The sequence below is a fragment of the Corvus brachyrhynchos genome, unplaced genomic scaffold (genome assembly GCF_000691975.1).
Source record: "Corvus brachyrhynchos isolate BGI_N302 unplaced genomic scaffold, ASM69197v1 scaffold279, whole genome shotgun sequence".
Classification (NCBI taxonomy): Eukaryota; Metazoa; Chordata; class Aves; order Passeriformes; family Corvidae; genus Corvus; species Corvus brachyrhynchos.
This window is the reverse complement of record NW_008246060.1, coordinates 3,790,348-3,796,701: the sequence shown is the minus strand read 5'-3', so window position 1 is coordinate 3,796,701 and position 6,354 is coordinate 3,790,348. Positions and strand designations below refer to the sequence as shown.

General features: G+C 43.5%; 1 protein-coding gene across 30 annotated transcripts in view; it reads right to left on the bottom strand.

Annotated features, from left to right (window-relative positions):
- ANK3 (ankyrin 3, node of Ranvier (ankyrin G)) overlaps nt 1-6,354 on the bottom strand; it is a 258,366-nt gene that overhangs the window by 124,254 nt on the left and 127,758 nt on the right. The gene's annotated exons all lie outside the window — the stretch shown is intronic.

The window sequence follows — 6,354 nt, the reverse complement described above, 5'->3', positions numbered from 1 at the left end:
CTGGAATGCTGCTTGCCCTTGCTGCTGAAATATCAGATGCTGGGCAACGTTTCAGGCAGACCCCTCGACACCGAGGTCCAATCTGTGAGTTAACGAATTCTGCAGGGACTATGAGGCATCACTTGTGAGAATGGCAAGCTAAAACTATGCAATAAATGCTCACAGGATTATCAACTAGAACATAACCCTTCCTCTCCTTCTTGGCAGATTTCCTGGGGCAGATGACTTGAAGTACCCTGAAACTGTACATAGCCCAAAATGCCATGGATTAGGTGCATGCAACTTTTTCTACACTTCACAACATCGTGGGTGGTGGTTTTCCCTTTGTCTCCATGCACTGCCTGCTGCAGCCCACCACCCCTCACAGAGGGCTCGTGCCTTCCTCCAGAGCCACACAACATCCACAAATACAATGGGTGAAGAGTGACCTGCTTTTAGTCAGTGGCCTTTGCCTGTGCCTGATCAGAGGGAACACTAAGCCTTTCCAGCTGCAGCTCTCTATCCACAGCGCTTCACAAGAAAATTCAAAAACCTTTGAGTTATCTTGTGTTGAGAAATGAGCCACCTAACATTTCCCATCTGAAATGAGATCAGCTGCCCTCTGACACACGGCGTTATCTGTCACAGGTCGCCACAGCAGTCAGAATTGCTCCTTTCTGCTACACATTAGCAACACAAATGGTTAGGAAGTCAAGGCAAAAATAGGGTTAAGATTGTCAGTGTGCAAAGTAGATCTTATATGGTTATATTTTAATGCATTTAGAAAACCAGCAACTCCCCCTGGTTTCTGGTGTGCTATGCTGTCCTACGGGATCGCCTCTTTCTCCCATCACAGCTGGAGTTTACAAGCACAAGGATAACTAAGAAAAGTAAATGTTTCCACGTACAGCCTCATATTGGGCTCTGAAGTGCACCTTTAAAGGAAGGCACAAAACAAAGGCAAAACCTTTCCTAGTCATGTGCTGCATTGATTTAAATGCTGACTGAGCAGCTGATCACATCAAGACTGTGAAGACTCATTGCCAGTCACATGGACTTGGAATTTATCCTTGCTGCCAGTGAGAGAACTTACCTCCACCTCTGAGCTCTCCTCCCAGCCCCTCAGTGGAGCGCAGCTTTAATCAGAAAAAATTACACTTATCTGATTTCAAATTTCACTTCCTTGCTTTAAAACAAACCAGAAGAGTTTCACCAAAATGAAACTCTCATTTTAATCATTCCAAGATTAACTTGGAATTTAGTAAGATAGCTCTTCTCAATCCTCAACTGAGATCAGACTCTAGGAAGAGCTTAATATTGGCATAGAATGTGTGAGTAAGACAGAAGCTGAAAAGAGCCAGACTGCTATAACAGAAATTTCTTATACAGTCTGGAAAATCCCTCCAGCACTAGGGGTTTTTAAGGAAAGAGCATAATGGTGGTTGTTGCACACTGGAATTGTCAGCAGAACCACGGCATTGATATTACCACAATTACCAGATCCTGGAGGTATGGGAAGATTGTGGTGTGCATTTGAAGATTCTCATATGCAACTGTGCAGCTACACCAACATGTTGTATGTTAAACACTCAATATCCTCCCCTGTATTTTTCTGCAATTCAGAACTGGAGCTACAACACAGCAGAATCCCTGCAGAGAAGAGTCTTATACTCCAGTAGCAGTTACTGGGATCACTGAGGCTTGTACAGATGTCTCAGAAATTAAAGACAAAAATGCACAATCAGATGCTTTCCAGGAAACCCTGTAAGAGTTTATAATTTTCCAGCTTTTTTCCTCCTCTCCTTAATGGCAGTAAGTCTTATACTGTGCTATTTTAGTTCTTGTGTGCTTATATACTTAACTTTCTTCAGGGCTGAGATGTATAAAATGAATTCTGGAAGAAAAGAAGGAAGACTATAGAAAGGGGCTCTTATGGCAAACTACCACTGGGGAAATAAAGATGTTTTTCTCTTATGCCACTGTCACTTAGATATTGCCTGCTCTTTTTGATGGGCTAATGGTGTTCTGCTTCTCAGCCTCAGGGTCATCATTAATGCATGTTGTCCTCACACCAACCTCGAAATTACCAAATCCTTTCCTAACCTTCCAGTAAGCAAACTTTCTGCAGGCAAAGCCCACTCCCAGTGGAACTGAGATCTCCTCTAGGATAAGGAGTGCTGCGTATCAGGAAGGCTGTTCTCAGGGCTGGATGCAGTTTAATGGCACAGTGAGGAGCTCCTGTTTGCTTTGGCAAGAAAGAGAAAGAAACACAAGGAGAGGTCATCTTCACACAGAGGATTCCCTGGCTACCTCCATCTTCTGACTTGCTCAAGTACAGAGTGGATGTGGGGGTCACAGGGGTTTCTTTCAGCTGTTACTCTGGAAGCTGCAGAGAATTTCATCCTTCCTTCCTTTCTAATCACAGTTTCCTTCAGAGACAGGTGGAGCTTCAAAGGCATTTCCTCACCTGGGCTAAACAGATCTTTTCACTAGAAGATCATCTCAGACAGAAGAATGCTACCTGAAAACTCTGTGAACCCCCAAAAGACAACTTTTTCTTAATTATAATTCCCAGTTTATTCAAAACACCTTCAAAATTATTAAAACTCTAGGTAAGACATCAGATACAGTTCGATTTAAAGGCACAAGTGGATGATAAACAATAAAATGATAGGAATTAGTTTTTCCTGTTGAAAAAACTGAAAAGATAGATTCACTTAAAGACATGTGGCTGCCTTTCAGTGTGTAACTGGGATTCATCCACACCTCTCCAGCGTCAAGTAGCACTGTCAGCTAAGAGAATGGTGCCTGGAGTTGTTGCAATCCTTCAAAGCCCAAGTCGTGCCTGAACTTAAGTGTTAATCTGGCTAAGAAAGGAGGCCAACTTCACCCTCAGTTACCCTTTATTATCCTCCTCCACTTCTTTAGCGTCTGTGTGATTGTCTCCCAGCTAAGCAAGAGGGAAATATGGTGATGCAATGAAGTATTCGAAGTATTTTGGAGAAGCACAGCCGGACACATGATAATGTAGTACAGAAAAAGGATGATGAGTAGTCATAAAATGCCTGTTACTCTGCAATGCATGCCCTGCCAGTAATTGTGACAGGTTTTCTGTTGAGTTTGAGCCCAAGAAGTCAAGCAATTTGGAATGATTGTTTTTCCTTCGTTACAAAATGGCAAACATCCAGCTGAATAAGGAGATCTTGTTTCACTTGGAATGAAGTTAGGATGGTTCCCAGAGCTGCCTCCTTGTTTATAGGTGGAATAAAGGGCATCACAAGCTGATTTACTGAAATGACTTCCATCCATCCCAATGGGAAGTTTTCTGTGCCATCTTCCCTGCACTTGCAGCAAGGCAAGAGAAGAAAGCACAGATAAAGAAGTGCTAATGCAGCTCAAGGGAAGAGCTGACATGACATCAGTCACTCGGCCTGCAGGAGTGCAAACCTGTAAAAGTAGGTACATTTCCAACCCCCAGCCTCTACAGTCAGCAGGTACACAGGCTGGCAGGCTGTGGCACCTGTAAGGGCTCCTGGAGCTGTGCCTGTCTCCTAGCTGCGGTGAAAGAGGGACCAAGGGAGTACGTGACAGCTGAGAGGCAGGCAGGTGTGTACCGGTGGGGCTGAGGGAGCAGCTGCTGCTGAGTATCTCTGGGGGCATCCTTTACTTACAGTACAGCACCACTGCTCACCTCCTGCCACACACTGAGAGTCATCAGCAAGCTCATCTCTTTCCTTGCCTTCGCTGCTGGAACCTCTTTCTTCCCTCAGGACTCTTGGAAACACACTGAAAACAGCAGCTGAGGAGATCTCCTTTGCCACAAGCCTGCCCTCCTTTCTCTACATCCTTTCACCAGCTCTTCTTCTCACCTTGGCCTTAAGGCTCAGAGCTCTGCCTTCATCCTACACATCCATTCACATTTTCTCCACCTTTCCCCGCCCTGACTACACCGATGGTGGCAGCCGGCTACTTGTCCTGCCCTCACACATCTGTCTTCACATTGCCCCCTCACACAAGTTTCTTCTGTTACCATAATCCTCTCCTCTTGTTCAAATCTCTCCCCAGAATTCCTACTTTCCTGAAGAGTCTGAACATAAATTGAGAGATAGACAAGTAGTGTTGATTTGTCTTTATTTAATAAGAACAAAGGAAAAATGGTGGTTTGCGAAAGCACAAAGTACATCTGACACCCCATCTTAGAAGTCTGCCCTTTGCACTTCTGAAAGCTACAGTACATATGGTAATATTTTATTTGGGTTATGGCCCTCCCATATCTTTGCTCTGTTGCTCATCTCATATTGTCAGCAACTCAAGTAAGAGTCTTTCTCCAGAGGGAAAGACAGCACACTGTGGACAGTGCTTACAGAAATTTAAACAAGGGGCAGTGAGGTGGCAATGAGCAGGATGTACCCGTGGGTCATTTTCAGTACCTGTTTTGCAATTTGGGTAATCGAAGATCAAGCAAGGGCTCTGCTACTTGGTGCTGATAATTGCATGTCCTATTGCCTGTTTGCCTACAAATCCACTGCTCTACCAGAACCTAACCCATCTCTCTGTGCAGCACCTTCTTCCCCCACAGCCTGATAAGCACTAAAGAACAAAATTCAACTCCATATTACTGTTATTTATCCTGCAATTCTTTCTGTCACAACAACTTTATCTGGATTTGCAACTGCAAAGAGAGAGAGATGAGCACTCCCTCTCTCTCTGGATGTCCCTGCCCCATATCACAAGCACAAACAGGTGCTCAGTGCTCCCTGAGCCACAGCCTCAGCCCACCGCTCCTTCAGGCTGATGTCACTGCATCCGCACTTCCCCAGCTACCCCAGAATTCCGTCTCCCTCTGATGATGACAACAAATGGAGGCAAAAATTAGAATGTCCAGATCTTGAAGGGGAGGCAAGAACAGCCTTATTACTTTGGATGTACTCTCCGTAAGTTCCCCTAATCCAAAACAGAGCTGCTGAAGCCTAAGACTTATTATTTTATTAAAACAAGCACAGGCAGATGGTATTTAGTGCACTGGTACTAAAGCTGCTAATTGCGAATGTAGTAGCATTGCTAATCCCTAATCTTGTTTCTGAGTGGGAAAGAGTTGACCCAAGACCCCATTTGTCTTCCTTGCTTCTGTGATTAGGGCTTATCAAATACTCAATGCCAAAGCTTAGGATGGTATGAAATGCCTTAATGCTCTAATTGGGTCAGTTAAAGGACTTGGAAATCAGAGGTCAATGTTATCAGTGAAAACAAAGCAATGGGTTTGCAGTGCTTGTCATAAAAACTTTGCTGCATGTAAGTATGTTCCTTAACTACAGAAGCATTCCAGTTTTTACCTATATAATCTATTTGCAGTAAAATACTGCAAATTCACTTTTCCCTTTGTGCAAATGCTGTAAGCAGTGTCATAGTACTTTTCCTCTTGCAAAAGTAATAAACATAACACATGATCAAAATCTCAGAAGAGGAGCTGCTGGATTATCCATGTGACATAATTCCCCTCATAAATATAATCTTGAATTTATATTGGCTTTTTTGTTTACTTTTTCTAGTTTAATTGAAAGATTGCTCCAGAATCTCATTTGTTATATTTAATATTCATTATCAAGCAATTATTAATTAAATGACATTAATTACTAAGATTTAATAGGAAATACCTAAATTTCTAGACAACCTTTATTCATGGCCAATTTATGCCTATTTACTCTTACATCAGCATTTGCCTTCACTTTGAATGCCTCTTGTTCCCTTGATTTTATCTCCCCATTGTCCTGGATCACTACCACATCTCTTCCCTGGCTCTGCTTTGGCAAGGTTTGGTGAGCCAAAGCCTTGCACAGCCTCAGTTTGTTTTGTTTGGGGGTTTATTTATTTATTTGGTCTCATGCCTGGCACCACAATCTTTCCTTGCCCTTCATATTGCAGCCCTATTCTTTGTGCTGTATCCCTATCCATGTAAGTTTTGGTTTTCCCCCTGCTCTTCCAACTCTATTTAACTTCCCTCTATCATTTCCTGTCTTTCTCCTGCTTACATTATGGACTCTGCTTCTAGATCTCGTTTCATTTCCTACTTGTCCAGTTTCTCAGATTTCCTTTGTGAACCACCTGGCTCTCGTGAAGGTGAAGGCAGTGATGATGCAGTGAAGGCACAGATGCTTTATTCACCACTACACCTGCACCTGATGTTCACTGGAAGCAACTGCACAGTGAGGGGAATTCAGCAGGGACACATCACTCCTGCCATATGTTACAGCTACAGGTGGAAGCATTCGTGTCACTGGATCCCAGCCCACCTTTTGCTGCTGTGAAAATAGCAGCTCCTTTTGATTAAAACAGAAGTTTTCAGAGGTGAGGTCTCGAGCTCAGGTTTGGTTCAGC